Here is a 13,059-nt window from a genome sequence, read left to right as displayed (position 1 = left end):
TCCTTTCTCCCAGCCTCCAGCGGCGGAGCTGAAGCGGCGGGCAGGGAGCGCGAGGGCAGACAGGCCTTGGGGCGCCTGCCGCCGCTTCGGCCAGCTGGCCTCCCACACCTGCTGCCAAGGGGGCAAGAGCGCCGCCTGGTAAGAAAAACAAAGACGCCGCGGGGCCGGGCGCCCCAAGCCCTCGCCCTGGGCTGCGGCGGGCGAGGTGGCTACGGCCTGCGAGACCTCTGCGGAAGCAAGCGAGGACCAGGCGGCAAAAGCCTGTGCCGCAGGGAGACCTGCAGCCGGGCAGCGGCAGGGAGCGTGGCGAGGGCCGGCAAAAGCCTACAGCACCCAGTATTCCCAGGAGGTCTCCCATCCAAGTACTAACCAGGCCCGACCCTGCTTAGCTTCCGAGATCAGACGAGATCGGGCGTGTTCAGGGTGGTATGGCCGTAGACGCTGCTGCCTGCCGCTTTGCCTGCCTTTAAACGAGCCCACAGACACCGCCCTGCCTGCTCCACGCCGACCCCCCCCCCGCCCCCACACCGGGTCCGCAACGCCCTCACGCACGCGCGCACCCACGCACGCACGCACGCACGCGCCACCGGCCTCGCACCCCAGCCTCCACACACCCAGGCTCACGCCCCGCAGCACCATCCGCAGCCCCCGACACCCGGCCCACACGCACCGCGACGAACCCTCCTCCCCACCCCCCACAAATACACACCCGCTCCCCTCTCACCACGCACTCGCTCCTCAGATGACGCCCTCACAAACTGCACGCACACACACGCACACACCCCGACACAAAACCCACAGGGGAAACGCACCGCCCAGGACGGGGCTGCCGCCCGCACGCCCGCTCCCGCGCCTCACCTGCACGCACCCCGCAGGGGCAGCTCCCGCACAGCCCGCTCGCCTTTCCTCACACCTCCCGGTCCTCGACACAGCTCTCACGCCTCCCTGGGGACGCCCTCCCGCACTTGGCCTGCCTTTTGCTCGCTCCGGGAAACCCGGGACGCGCCCCCCGGGGGCCTCCCCCGGGCCCGTCTCCCGCTTCGCAAGGCCCCGGGGGAGGCAGGATGGGCCACCGCCGCCTCCTCAGGGAGACCAGCCCAGAGGCGACCAGCACCCACCTTTCCCACTTACCGGCCCCGAAGCCGAGGCAGGGACTGCTCCAGGCCCGCAGGCAGCCTTCCCGGCCAAAAGGACAGCGGCTGCCTCCCTCCCCTCACTTTCAAAGGGCCAGCTGCCAAGGAGGCAGGCTGGCAAAGGGCTTCCCTCAACCAGCCACCCCAAAGGCCCGGGCTGCGCCGCACGGCAAGGCTTCTGGCTTTCCTTTCTCCCAGCCTCCAGCGGCGGAGCTGAAGCGGCGGGCAGGGAGCGCGAGGGCAGACAGGCCTTGGGGCGCCTGCCGCCGCTTCGGCCAGCTGGCCTCCCACACCTGCTGCCAAGGGGGCAAGAGCGCCGCCTGGTAAGAAAAACAAAGACGCCGCGGGGCCGGGCGCCCCAAGCCCTCGCCCTGGGCTGCGGCGGGCGAGCTGGCTACGGCCTGCGAGACCTCTGCGGAAGCAAGCGAGGACCAGGCGGCAAAAGCCTGTCCCGCAGGGACACCTGCAGCCGGGCAGCGGCAGGGAGCGTGGCGAGGGCCGGCAAAAGCCTACAGCACCCAGTATTCCCAGGAGGTCTCCCATCCAAGTACTAACCAGGCCCGACCCTGCTTAGCTTCCGAGATCAGACGAGATCGGGCGTGTTCAGGGTGGTATGGCCGTAGACGCTGCTGCCTGCCGCTTTGCCTGCCTTTAAACGAGCCCACAGACACCGCCCTGCCTGCTCCACGCCGACCCCCCCCCCCGCCCCCACACCGGGTCCGCAACGCCCTCACGCACGCGCGCACCCACGCACGCACGCACGCACGCGCCACCGGCCTCGCACCCCAGCCTCCACACACCCAGGCTCACGCCCCGCAGCACCATCCGCAGCCCTCGACACCCGGCCCACACGCACCGCGACGAACCCTCCTCCCCACCCCCCACAAATACACACCCGCTCCCCTCTCACCACGCACTCGCTCCTCAGATGACGCCCTCACAAACTGCACGCACACACACGCACACACCCCGACACAAAACCCACAGGGGAAACGCACCGCCCAGGACGGGGCTGCCGCCCGCACGCCCGCTCCCGCGCCTCACCTGCACGCACCCCGCAGGGGCAGCTCCCGCACAGCCCGCTCGCCTTTCCTCACACCTCCCGGTCCTCGACACAGCTCTCACGCCTCCCTGGGGACGCCCTCCCGCACTTGGCCTGCCTTTTGCTCGCTCCGGGAAACCCGGGACGCGCCCCCCGGGGGCCTCCCCCGGGCCCGTCTCCCGCTTCGCAAGGCCCCGGGGGAGGCAGGATGGGCCACCGCCGCCTCCTCAGGGAGACCAGCCCAGAGGCGACCAGCACCCACCTTTCCCACTTACCGGCCCCGAAGCCGAGGCAGGGACTGCTCCAGGCCCGCAGGCAGCCTTCCCGGCCAAAAGGACAGCGGCTGCCTCCCTCCCCTCACTTTCAAAGGGCCAGCTGCCAAGGAGGCAGGCTGGCAAAGGGCTTCCCTCAACCAGCCACCCCAAAGGCCCGGGCTGCGCCGCACGGCAAGGCTTCTGGCTTTCCTTTCTCCCAGCCTCCAGCGGCGGAGCTGAAGCGGCGGGCAGGGAGCGCGAGGGCAGACAGGCCTTGGGGCGCCTGCCGCCGCTTCGGCCAGCTGGCCTCCCACACCTGCTGCCAAGGGGGCAAGAGCGCCGCCTGGTAAGAAAAACAAAGACGCCGCGGGGCCGGGCGCCCCAAGCCCTCGCCCTGGGCTGCGGCGGGCGAGGTGGCTACGGCCTGCGAGACCTCTGCGGAAGCAAGCGAGGACCAGGCGGCAAAAGCCTGTGCCGCAGGGAGACCTGCAGCCGGGCAGCGGCAGGGAGCGTGGCGAGGGCCGGCAAAAGCCTACAGCACCCAGTATTCCCAGGAGGTCTCCCATCCAAGTACTAACCAGGCCCGACCCTGCTTAGCTTCCGAGATCAGACGAGATCGGGCGTGTTCAGGGTGGTATGGCCGTAGACGCTGCTGCCTGCCGCTTTGCCTGCCTTTAAACGAGCCCACAGACACCGCCCTGCCTGCTCCACGCCGACCCCCCCCCGCCCCCACACCGGGTCCGCAACGCCCTCACGCACGCGCGCACCCACGCACGCACGCACGCACGCGCCACCGGCCTCGCACCCCAGCCTCCACACACCCAGGCTCACGCCCCGCAGCACCATCCGCAGCCCCCGACACCCGGCCCACACGCACCGCGACGAACCCTCCTCCCCACCCCCCACAAATACACACCCGCTCCCCTCTCACCACGCACTCGCTCCTCAGATGACGCCCTCACAAACTGCACGCACACACACGCACACACCCCGACACAAAACCCACAGGGGAAACGCACCGCCCAGGACGGGGCTGCCGCCCGCACGCCCGCTCCCGCGCCTCACCTGCACGCACCCCGCAGGGGCAGCTCCCGCACAGCCCGCTCGCCTTTCCTCACACCTCCCGGTCCTCGACACAGCTCTCACGCCTCCCTGGGGACGCCCTCCCGCACTTGGCCTGCCTTTTGCTCGCTCCGGGAAACCCGGGACGCGCCCCCCGGGGGCCTCCCCCGGGCCCGTCTCCCGCTTCGCAAGGCCCCGGGGGAGGCAGGATGGGCCACCGCCGCCTCCTCAGGGAGACCAGCCCAGAGGCGACCAGCACCCACCTTTCCCACTTACCGGCCCCGAAGCCGAGGCAGGGACTGCTCCAGGCCCGCAGGCAGCCTTCCCGGCCAAAAGGACAGCGGCTGCCTCCCTCCCCTCACTTTCAAAGGGCCAGCTGCCAAGGAGGCAGGCTGGCAAAGGGCTTCCCTCAACCAGCCACCCCAAAGGCCCGGGCTGCGCCGCACGGCAAGGCTTCTGGCTTTCCTTTCTCCCAGCCTCCAGCGGCGGAGCTGAAGCGGCGGGCAGGGAGCGCGAGGGCAGACAGGCCTTGGGGCGCCTGCCGCCGCTTCGGCCAGCTGGCCTCCCACACCTGCTGCCAAGGGGGCAAGAGCGCCGCCTGGTAAGAAAAACAAAGACGCCGCGGGGCCGGGCGCCCCAAGCCCTCGCCCTGGGCTGCGGCGGGCGAGGTGGCTACGGCCTGCGAGACCTCTGCGGAAGCAAGCGAGGACCAGGCGGCAAAAGCCTGTGCCGCAGGGAGACCTGCAGCCGGGCAGCGGCAGGGAGCGTGGCGAGGGCCGGCAAAAGCCTACAGCACCCAGTATTCCCAGGAGGTCTCCCATCCAAGTACTAACCAGGCCCGACCCTGCTTAGCTTCCAAGATCAGACGAGATCGGGCGTGTTCAGGGTGGTATGACCGTAGACGCTGCTGCCTGCTGCTTTGCCTGCCTTTAAACGAGCCCACAGACACCGCCCTGCCTGCTCCACGCCGACCCCCCCCCTCCCCGCCCCCACACCGGGTCCGCAACGCCCTCACGCACGCGCGCACCCACGCACGCACGCACGCACGCGCCACCGGCCTCGCACCCCAGCCTCCACACACCCAGGCTCACGCCCCGCAGCACCATCCGCAGCCCCCGACCCCCGGCCCACACGCACCGCGACGAACTCTCCTCCCCACCCCCCACAAATACACACCCGCTCCCCTCTCACCACGCACTCGCTCCTCAGATGACGCCCTCACAAACTGCACGCACACACACGCACACACCCCGACACAAAACCCACAGGGGAAACGCACCGCCCAGGACGGGGCTGCCGCCCGCACGCCCGCTCCCGCGCCTCACCTGCACGCACCCCGCAGGGGCAGCTCCCGCACAGCCCGCTCGCCTTTCCTCACACCTCCCGGTCCTCGACACAGCTCTCACGCCTCCCTGGGGACGCCCTCCCGCACTTGGCCTGCCTTTTGCTCGCTCCGGGAAACCCGGGACGCGCCCCCCGGGGGCCTCCCCCGGGCCCGTCTCCCGCTTCGCAAGGCCCCGGGGGAGGCAGGATGGGCCACCGCCGCCTCCTCAGGGAGACCAGCCCAGAGGCGACCAGCACCCACCTTTCCCACTTACCGGCCCCGAAGCCGAGGCAGGGACTGCTCCAGGCCCGCAGGCAGCCTTCCCGGCCAAAAGGACAGCGGCTGCCTCCCTCCCCTCACTTTCAAAGGGCCAGCTGCCAAGGAGGCAGGCTGGCAAAGGGCTTCCCTCAACCAGCCACCCCAAAGGCCCGGGCTGCGCCGCACGGCAAGGCTTCTGGCTTTCCTTTCTCCCAGCCTCCAGCGGCGGAGCTGAAGCGGCGGGCAGGGAGCGCGAGGGCAGACAGGCCTTGGGGCGCCTGCCGCCGCTTCGGCCAGCTGGCCTCCCACACCTGCTGCCAAGGGGGCAAGAGCGCCGCCTGGTAAGAAAAACAAAGACGCCGCGGGGCCGGGCGCCCCAAGCCCTCGCCCTGGGCTGCGGCGGGCGAGCTGGCTACGGCCTGCGAGACCTCTGCGGAAGCAAGCGAGGACCAGGCGGCAAAAGCCTGTCCCGCAGGGACACCTGCAGCCGGGCAGCGGCAGGGAGCGTGGCGAGGGCCGGCAAAAGCCTACAGCACCCAGTATTCCCAGGAGGTCTCCCATCCAAGTACTAACCAGGCCCGACCCTGCTTAGCTTCCGAGATCAGACGAGATCGGGCGTGTTCAGGGTGGTATGGCCGTAGACGCTGCTGCCTGCCGCTTTGCCTGCCTTTAAACGAGCCCACAGACACCGCCCTGCCTGCTCCACGCCGACCCCCCCCCCCCGCCCCCACACCGGGTCCGCAACGCCCTCACGCACGCGCGCACCCACGCACGCACGCACGCACGCGCCACCGGCCTCGCACCCCAGCCTCCACACACCCAGGCTCACGCCCCGCAGCACCATCCGCAGCCCTCGACACCCGGCCCACACGCACCGCGACGAACCCTCCTCCCCACCCCCCACAAATACACACCCGCTCCCCTCTCACCACGCACTCGCTCCTCAGATGACGCCCTCACAAACTGCACGCACACACACGCACACACCCCGACACAAAACCCACAGGGGAAACGCACCGCCCAGGACGGGGCTGCCGCCCGCACGCCCGCTCCCGCGCCTCACCTGCACGCACCCCGCAGGGGCAGCTCCCGCACAGCCCGCTCGCCTTTCCTCACACCTCCCGGTCCTCGACACAGCTCTCACGCCTCCCTGGGGACGCCCTCCCGCACTTGGCCTGCCTTTTGCTCGCTCCGGGAAACCCGGGACGCGCCCCCCGGGGGCCTCCCCCGGGCCCGTCTCCCGCTTCGCAAGGCCCCGGGGGAGGCAGGATGGGCCACCGCCGCCTCCTCAGGGAGACCAGCCCAGAGGCGACCAGCACCCACCTTTCCCACTTACCGGCCCCGAAGCCGAGGCAGGGACTGCTCCAGGCCCGCAGGCAGCCTTCCCGGCCAAAAGGACAGCGGCTGCCTCCCTCCCCTCACTTTCAAAGGGCCAGCTGCCAAGGAGGCAGGCTGGCAAAGGGCTTCCCTCAACCAGCCACCCCAAAGGCCCGGGCTGCGCCGCACGGCAAGGCTTCTGGCTTTCCTTTCTCCCAGCCTCCAGCGGCGGAGCTGAAGCGGCGGGCAGGGAGCGCGAGGGCAGACAGGCCTTGGGGCGCCTGCCGCCGCTTCGGCCAGCTGGCCTCCCACACCTGCTGCCAAGGGGGCAAGAGCGCCGCCTGGTAAGAAAAACAAAGACGCCGCGGGGCCGGGCGCCCCAAGCCCTCGCCCTGGGCTGCGGCGGGCGAGGTGGCTACGGCCTGCGAGACCTCTGCGGAAGCAAGCGAGGACCAGGCGGCAAAAGCCTGTGCCGCAGGGAGACCTGCAGCCGGGCAGCGGCAGGGAGCGTGGCGAGGGCCGGCAAAAGCCTACAGCACCCAGTATTCCCAGGAGGTCTCCCATCCAAGTACTAACCAGGCCCGACCCTGCTTAGCTTCCGAGATCAGACGAGATCGGGCGTGTTCAGGGTGGTATGGCCGTAGACGCTGCTGCCTGCCGCTTTGCCTGCCTTTAAACGAGCCCACAGACACCGCCCTGCCTGCTCCACGCCGACCCCCCCCCGCCCCCACACCGGGTCCGCAACGCCCTCACGCACGCGCGCACCCACGCACGCACGCACGCACGCGCCACCGGCCTCGCACCCCAGCCTCCACACACCCAGGCTCACGCCCCGCAGCACCATCCGCAGCCCCCGACACCCGGCCCACACGCACCGCGACGAACCCTCCTCCCCACCCCCCACAAATACACACCCGCTCCCCTCTCACCACGCACTCGCTCCTCAGATGACGCCCTCACAAACTGCACGCACACACACGCACACACCCCGACACAAAACCCACAGGGGAAACGCACCGCCCAGGACGGGGCTGCCGCCCGCACGCCCGCTCCCGCGCCTCACCTGCACGCACCCCGCAGGGGCAGCTCCCGCACAGCCCGCTCGCCTTTCCTCACACCTCCCGGTCCTCGACACAGCTCTCACGCCTCCCTGGGGACGCCCTCCCGCACTTGGCCTGCCTTTTGCTCGCTCCGGGAAACCCGGGACGCGCCCCCCGGGGGCCTCCCCCGGGCCCGTCTCCCGCTTCGCAAGGCCCCGGGGGAGGCAGGATGGGCCACCGCCGCCTCCTCAGGGAGACCAGCCCAGAGGCGACCAGCACCCACCTTTCCCACTTACCGGCCCCGAAGCCGAGGCAGGGACTGCTCCAGGCCCGCAGGCAGCCTTCCCGGCCAAAAGGACAGCGGCTGCCTCCCTCCCCTCACTTTCAAAGGGCCAGCTGCCAAGGAGGCAGGCTGGCAAAGGGCTTCCCTCAACCAGCCACCCCAAAGGCCCGGGCTGCGCCGCACGGCAAGGCTTCTGGCTTTCCTTTCTCCCAGCCTCCAGCGGCGGAGCTGAAGCGGCGGGCAGGGAGCGCGAGGGCAGACAGGCCTTGGGGCGCCTGCCGCCGCTTCGGCCAGCTGGCCTCCCACACCTGCTGCCAAGGGGGCAAGAGCGCCGCCTGGTAAGAAAAACAAAGACGCCGCGGGGCCGGGCGCCCCAAGCCCTCGCCCTGGGCTGCGGCGGGCGAGGTGGCTACGGCCTGCGAGACCTCTGCGGAAGCAAGCGAGGACCAGGCGGCAAAAGCCTGTGCCGCAGGGAGACCTGCAGCCGGGCAGCGGCAGGGAGCGTGGCGAGGGCCGGCAAAAGCCTACAGCACCCAGTATTCCCAGGAGGTCTCCCATCCAAGTACTAACCAGGCCCGACCCTGCTTAGCTTCCAAGATCAGACGAGATCGGGCGTGTTCAGGGTGGTATGGCCGTAGACGCTGCTGCCTGCTGCTTTGCCTGCCTTTAAACGAGCCCACAGACACCGCCCTGCCTGCTCCACGCCGACCCCCCCCCTCCCCGCCCCCACACCGGGTCCGCAACGCCCTCACGCACGCGCGCACCCACGCACGCACGCACGCACGCGCCACCGGCCTCGCACCCCAGCCTCCACACACCCAGGCTCACGCCCCGCAGCACCATCCGCAGCCCCCGACCCCCGGCCCACACGCACCGCGACGAACCCTCCTCCCCACCCCCCACAAATACACACCCGCTCCCCTCTCACCACGCACTCGCTCCTCAGATGACGCCCTCACAAACTGCACGCACACACACGCACACACCCCGACACAAAACCCACAGGGGAAACGCACCGCCCAGGACGGGGCTGCCGCCCGCACGCCCGCTCCCGCGCCTCACCTGCACGCACCCCGCAGGGGCAGCTCCCGCACAGCCCGCTCGCCTTTCCTCACACCTCCCGGTCCTCGACACAGCTCTCACGCCTCCCTGGGGACGCCCTCCCGCACTTGGCCTGCCTTTTGCTCGCTCCGGGAAACCCGGGACGCGCCCCCCGGGGGCCTCCCCCGGGCCCGTCTCCCGCTTCGCAAGGCCCCGGGGGAGGCAGGATGGGCCACCGCCGCCTCCTCAGGGAGACCAGCCCAGAGGCGACCAGCACCCACCTTTCCCACTTACCGGCCCCGAAGCCGAGGCAGGGACTGCTCCAGGCCCGCAGGCAGCCTTCCCGGCCAAAAGGACAGCGGCTGCCTCCCTCCCCTCACTTTCAAAGGGCCAGCTGCCAAGGAGGCAGGCTGGCAAAGGGCTTCCCTCAACCAGCCACCCCAAAGGCCCGGGCTGCGCCGCACGGCAAGGCTTCTGGCTTTCCTTTCTCCCAGCCTCCAGCGGCGGAGCTGAAGCGGCGGGCAGGGAGCGCGAGGGCAGACAGGCCTTGGGGCGCCTGCCGCCGCTTCGGCCAGCTGGCCTCCCACACCTGCTGCCAAGGGGGCAAGAGCGCCGCCTGGTAAGAAAAACAAAGACGCCGCGGGGCCGGGCGCCCCAAGCCCTCGCCCTGGGCTGCGGCGGGCGAGGTGGCTACGGCCTGCGAGACCTCTGCGGAAGCAAGCGAGGACCAGGCGGCAAAAGCCTGTGCCGCAGGGAGACCTGCAGCCGGGCAGCGGCAGGGAGCGTGGCGAGGGCCGGCAAAAGCCTACAGCACCCAGTATTCCCAGGAGGTCTCCCATCCAAGTACTAACCAGGCCCGACCCTGCTTAGCTTCCGAGATCAGGCGTGTTCAGGGTGGTATGGCCGTAGACGCTGCTGCCTGCCGCTTTGCCTGCCTTTAAACGAGCCCACAGACACCGCCCTGCCTGCTCCACGCTGACCCCCCCTCCCCGCCCCCACACCGGGTCCGCAACGCCCTCACGCACGCGCGCACCCACGCACGCACGCACGCACGCACCACCGGCCTCGCACCCCAGCCTCCACACACCCAGGCTCACGCCCCGCAGCACCATCCGCAGCCCCCGACCCCCGGCCCACACGCACCGCGACGAACCCTCCTCCCCACCCCCCACAAATACACACCCGCTCCCCTCTCACCACGCACTCGCTCCTCAGATGACGCCCTCACAAACTGCACGCACACACACGCACACACCCCGACACAAAACCCACAGGGGAAACGCACCGCCCAGGACGGGGCTGCCGCCCGCATGCCCGCTCCCGCGCCTCACCTGCACGCACCCCGCAGGGGCAGCTCCCGCACAGCCCGCTCGCCTTTCCTCACACCTCCCGGTCCTCGACACAGCTCTCACGCCTCCCTGGGGACGCCCTCCCGCACTTGGCCTGCCTTTTGCTCGCTCCGGGAAACCCGGGACGCGCCCCCCGGGGGCCTCCCCCGGGCCCGTCTCCCGCTTCGCAAGGCCCCGGGGGAGGCAGGATGGGCCACCGCCGCCTCCTCAGGGAGACCAGCCCAGAGGCGACCAGCACCCACCTTTCCCACTTACCGGCCCCGAAGCCGAGGCAGGGACTGCTCCAGGCCCGCAGGCTGCCTTCCCGGCCAAAAGGACAGCGGCTGCCTCCCTCCCCTCACTTTCAAAGGGCCAGCTGCCAAGGAGGCAGGCTGGCAAAGGGCTTCCCTCAACCAGCCACCCCAAAGGCCCGGGCTGCGCCGCACGGCAAGGCTTCTGGCTTTCCTTTCTCCCAGCCTCCAGCGGCGGAGCTGAAGCGGCGGGCAGGGAGCGCGAGGGCAGACAGGCCTTGGGGCGCCTGCCGCCGCTTCGGCCAGCTGGCCTCCCACACCTGCTGCCAAGGGGGCAAGAGCGCCGCCTGGTAAGAAAAACAAAGACGCCGCGGGGCCGGGCGCCCCAAGCCCTCGCCCTGGGCTGCGGCGGGCGAGGTGGCTACGGCCTGCGAGACCTCTGCGGAAGCAAGCGAGGACCAGGCGGCAAAAGCCTGTGCCGCAGGGAGACCTGCAGCCGGGCAGCGGCAGGGAGCGTGGCGAGGGCCGGCAAAAGCCTACAGCACCCAGTATTCCCAGGAGGTCTCCCATCCAAGTACTAACCAGGCCCGACCCTGCTTAGCTTCCGAGATCAGACGAGATCGGGCGTGTTCAGGGTGGTATGGCCGTAGACGCTGCTGCCTGCCGCTTTGCCTGCCTTTAAACGAGCCCACAGACACCGCCCTGCCTGCTCCACGCCGACCCCCCCCCCCGCCCCCACACCGGGTCCGCAACGCCCTCACGCACGCGCGCACCCACGCACGCACGCACGCGCCACCGGCCTCGCACCCCAGCCTCCACACACCCAGGCTCACGCCCCGCAGCACCATCCGCAGCCCCCGACCCCCGGCCCACACGCACCGCGACGAACCCTCCTCCCCACCCCCCACAAATACACACCCGCTCCCCTCTCACCACGCACTCGCTCCTCAGATGACGCCCTCACAAACTGCACGCACACACACGCACACACCCCGACACAAAACCCACAGGGGAAACGCACCGCCCAGGACGGGGCTGCCGCCCGCACGCCCGCTCCCGCGCCTCACCTGCACGCACCCCGCAGGGGCAGCTCCCGCACAGCCCGCTCGCCTTTCCTCACACCTCCCGGTCCTCGACACAGCTCTCACGCCTCCCTGGGGACGCCCTCCCGCACTTGGCCTGCCTTTTGCTCGCTCCGGGAAACCCGGGACGCGCCCCCCGGGGGCCTCCCCCGGGCCCGTCTCCCGCTTCGCAAGGCCCCGGGGGAGGCAGGATGGGCCACCGCCGCCTCCTCAGGGAGACCAGCCCAGAGGCGACCAGCACCCACCTTTCCCACTTACCGGCCCCGAAGCCGAGGCAGGGACTGCTCCAGGCCCGCAGGCAGCCTTCCCGGCCAAAAGGACAGCAGCTGCCTCCCTCCCCTCACTTTCAAAGGGCCAGCTGCCAAGGAGGCAGGCTGGCAAAGGGCTTCCCTCAACCAGCCACCCCAAAGGCCCGGGCTGCGCCGCACGGCAAGGCTTCTGGCTTTCCTTTCTCCCAGCCTCCAGCGGCGGAGCTGAAGCGGCGGGCAGGGAGCGCGAGGGCAGACAGGCCTTGGGGCGCCTGCCGCCGCTTCGGCCAGCTGGCCTCCCACACCTGCTGCCAAGGGGGCAAGAGCGCCGCCTGGTAAGAAAAACAAAGACGCCGCGGGGCCGGGCGCCCCAAGCCCTCGCCCTGGGCTGCGGCGGGCGAGGTGGCTACGGCCTGCGAGACCTCTGCGGAAGCAAGCGAGGACCAGGCGGCAAAAGCCTGTGCCGCAGGGAGACCTGCAGCCGGGCAGCGGCAGGGAGCGTGGCGAGGGCCGGCAAAAGCCTACAGCACCCAGTATTCCCAGGAGGTCTCCCATCCAAGTACTAACCAGGCCCGACCCTGCTTAGCTTCCGAGATCAGACGAGATCGGGCGTGTTCAGGGTGGTATGGCCGTAGACGCTGCTGCCTGCCGCTTTGCCTGCCTTTAAACGAGCCCACAGACACCGCCCTGCCTGCTCCACGCTGACCCCCCCTCCCCGCCCCCACACCGGGTCCGCAACGCCCTCACGCACGCGCGCACCCACGCACGCACGCGCGCACGCGCCACCGGCCTCGCACCCCAGCCTCCACACACCCAGGCTCACGCCCCGCAGCACCATCCGCAGCCCCCGACACCCGGCCCACACGCACCGCGACGAACCCTCCTCCCCACCCCCCACAAATACACACCCGCTCCCCTCTCACCACGCACTCGCTCCTCAGATGACGCCCTCACAAACTGCACGCACACACACGCACACACCCCGACACAAAACCCACAGGGGAAACGCACCGCCCAGGACGGGGCTGCCGCCCGCACGCCCGCTCCCGCGCCTCACCTGCACGCACCCCGCAGGGGCAGCTCCCGCACAGCCCGCTCGCCTTTCCTCACACCTCCCGGTCCTCGACACAGCTCTCACGCCTCCCTGGGGACGCCCTCCCGCACTTGGCCTGCCTTTTGCTCGCTCCGGGAAACCCGGGACGCGCCCCCCGGGGGCCTCCCCCGGGCCCGTCTCCCGCTTCGCAAGGCCCCGGGGGAGGCAGGATGGGCCACCGCCGCCTCCTCAGGGAGACCAGCCCAGAGGCGACCAGCACCCACCTTTCCCACTTACCGGCCCCGAAGCCGAGGCAGGGACTGCTCCAGGCCCGCAGGCAGCCTTCCCGGCCAAAAGGACAGC

At 70.6% G+C, this 13,059-nt stretch overlaps 9 non-coding genes and 1 pseudogene across 9 annotated transcripts; all 10 read right to left on the bottom strand.

Moving 5' to 3' along the window:
* Nucleotides 1-321: 321 nt before the first annotated feature.
* Nucleotides 322-440, bottom strand: LOC125633158 (5S ribosomal RNA). Its single transcript, XR_007355534.1, has one exon. It is a non-coding gene; the product is annotated as a 5S ribosomal RNA (ribosomal RNA).
* A 1,199-nt stretch (nucleotides 441-1,639) lies between these two features.
* Nucleotides 1,640-1,758, bottom strand: LOC125633090 (5S ribosomal RNA). The gene has a single exon (XR_007355479.1). It is a non-coding gene; the product is annotated as a 5S ribosomal RNA (ribosomal RNA).
* Nucleotides 1,759-2,958: 1,200 nt separating this feature from the next.
* On the bottom strand, nucleotides 2,959-3,077 carry LOC125633102 (5S ribosomal RNA). The gene has a single exon (XR_007355490.1). It is a non-coding gene; the product is annotated as a 5S ribosomal RNA (ribosomal RNA).
* A 1,198-nt stretch (nucleotides 3,078-4,275) lies between these two features.
* On the bottom strand, nucleotides 4,276-4,394 carry LOC125633114 (5S ribosomal RNA). The gene has a single exon (XR_007355501.2). It is a non-coding gene; the product is annotated as a 5S ribosomal RNA (ribosomal RNA).
* Nucleotides 4,395-5,597: 1,203 nt separating this feature from the next.
* LOC125633125 (5S ribosomal RNA) lies at nucleotides 5,598-5,716 on the bottom strand. The gene has a single exon (XR_007355511.1). It is a non-coding gene; the product is annotated as a 5S ribosomal RNA (ribosomal RNA).
* Nucleotides 5,717-6,917: 1,201 nt separating this feature from the next.
* Nucleotides 6,918-7,036, bottom strand: LOC125633126 (5S ribosomal RNA). The gene has a single exon (XR_007355512.1). It is a non-coding gene; the product is annotated as a 5S ribosomal RNA (ribosomal RNA).
* Nucleotides 7,037-8,234: 1,198 nt separating this feature from the next.
* Nucleotides 8,235-8,353, bottom strand: LOC125633127 (5S ribosomal RNA). The gene has a single exon (XR_007355513.2). It is a non-coding gene; the product is annotated as a 5S ribosomal RNA (ribosomal RNA).
* Nucleotides 8,354-9,556: 1,203 nt separating this feature from the next.
* LOC125633128 (5S ribosomal RNA) lies at nucleotides 9,557-9,665 on the bottom strand (annotated as a pseudogene).
* Nucleotides 9,666-10,866: 1,201 nt separating this feature from the next.
* LOC125633129 (5S ribosomal RNA) lies at nucleotides 10,867-10,985 on the bottom strand. Its single transcript, XR_007355515.1, has one exon. It is a non-coding gene; the product is annotated as a 5S ribosomal RNA (ribosomal RNA).
* A 1,196-nt stretch (nucleotides 10,986-12,181) lies between these two features.
* On the bottom strand, nucleotides 12,182-12,300 carry LOC125633130 (5S ribosomal RNA). Its single transcript, XR_007355516.1, has one exon. It is a non-coding gene; the product is annotated as a 5S ribosomal RNA (ribosomal RNA).
* Nucleotides 12,301-13,059: the final 759 nt, after the last annotated feature.

The sequence above is a fragment of the Caretta caretta genome, chromosome 2 (assembly GCF_965140235.1).
Source record: "Caretta caretta isolate rCarCar2 chromosome 2, rCarCar1.hap1, whole genome shotgun sequence".
Classification (NCBI taxonomy): domain Eukaryota; kingdom Metazoa; phylum Chordata; order Testudines; family Cheloniidae; genus Caretta; species Caretta caretta.
This window is presented reverse-complemented; position numbering and strand designations above follow the sequence as displayed.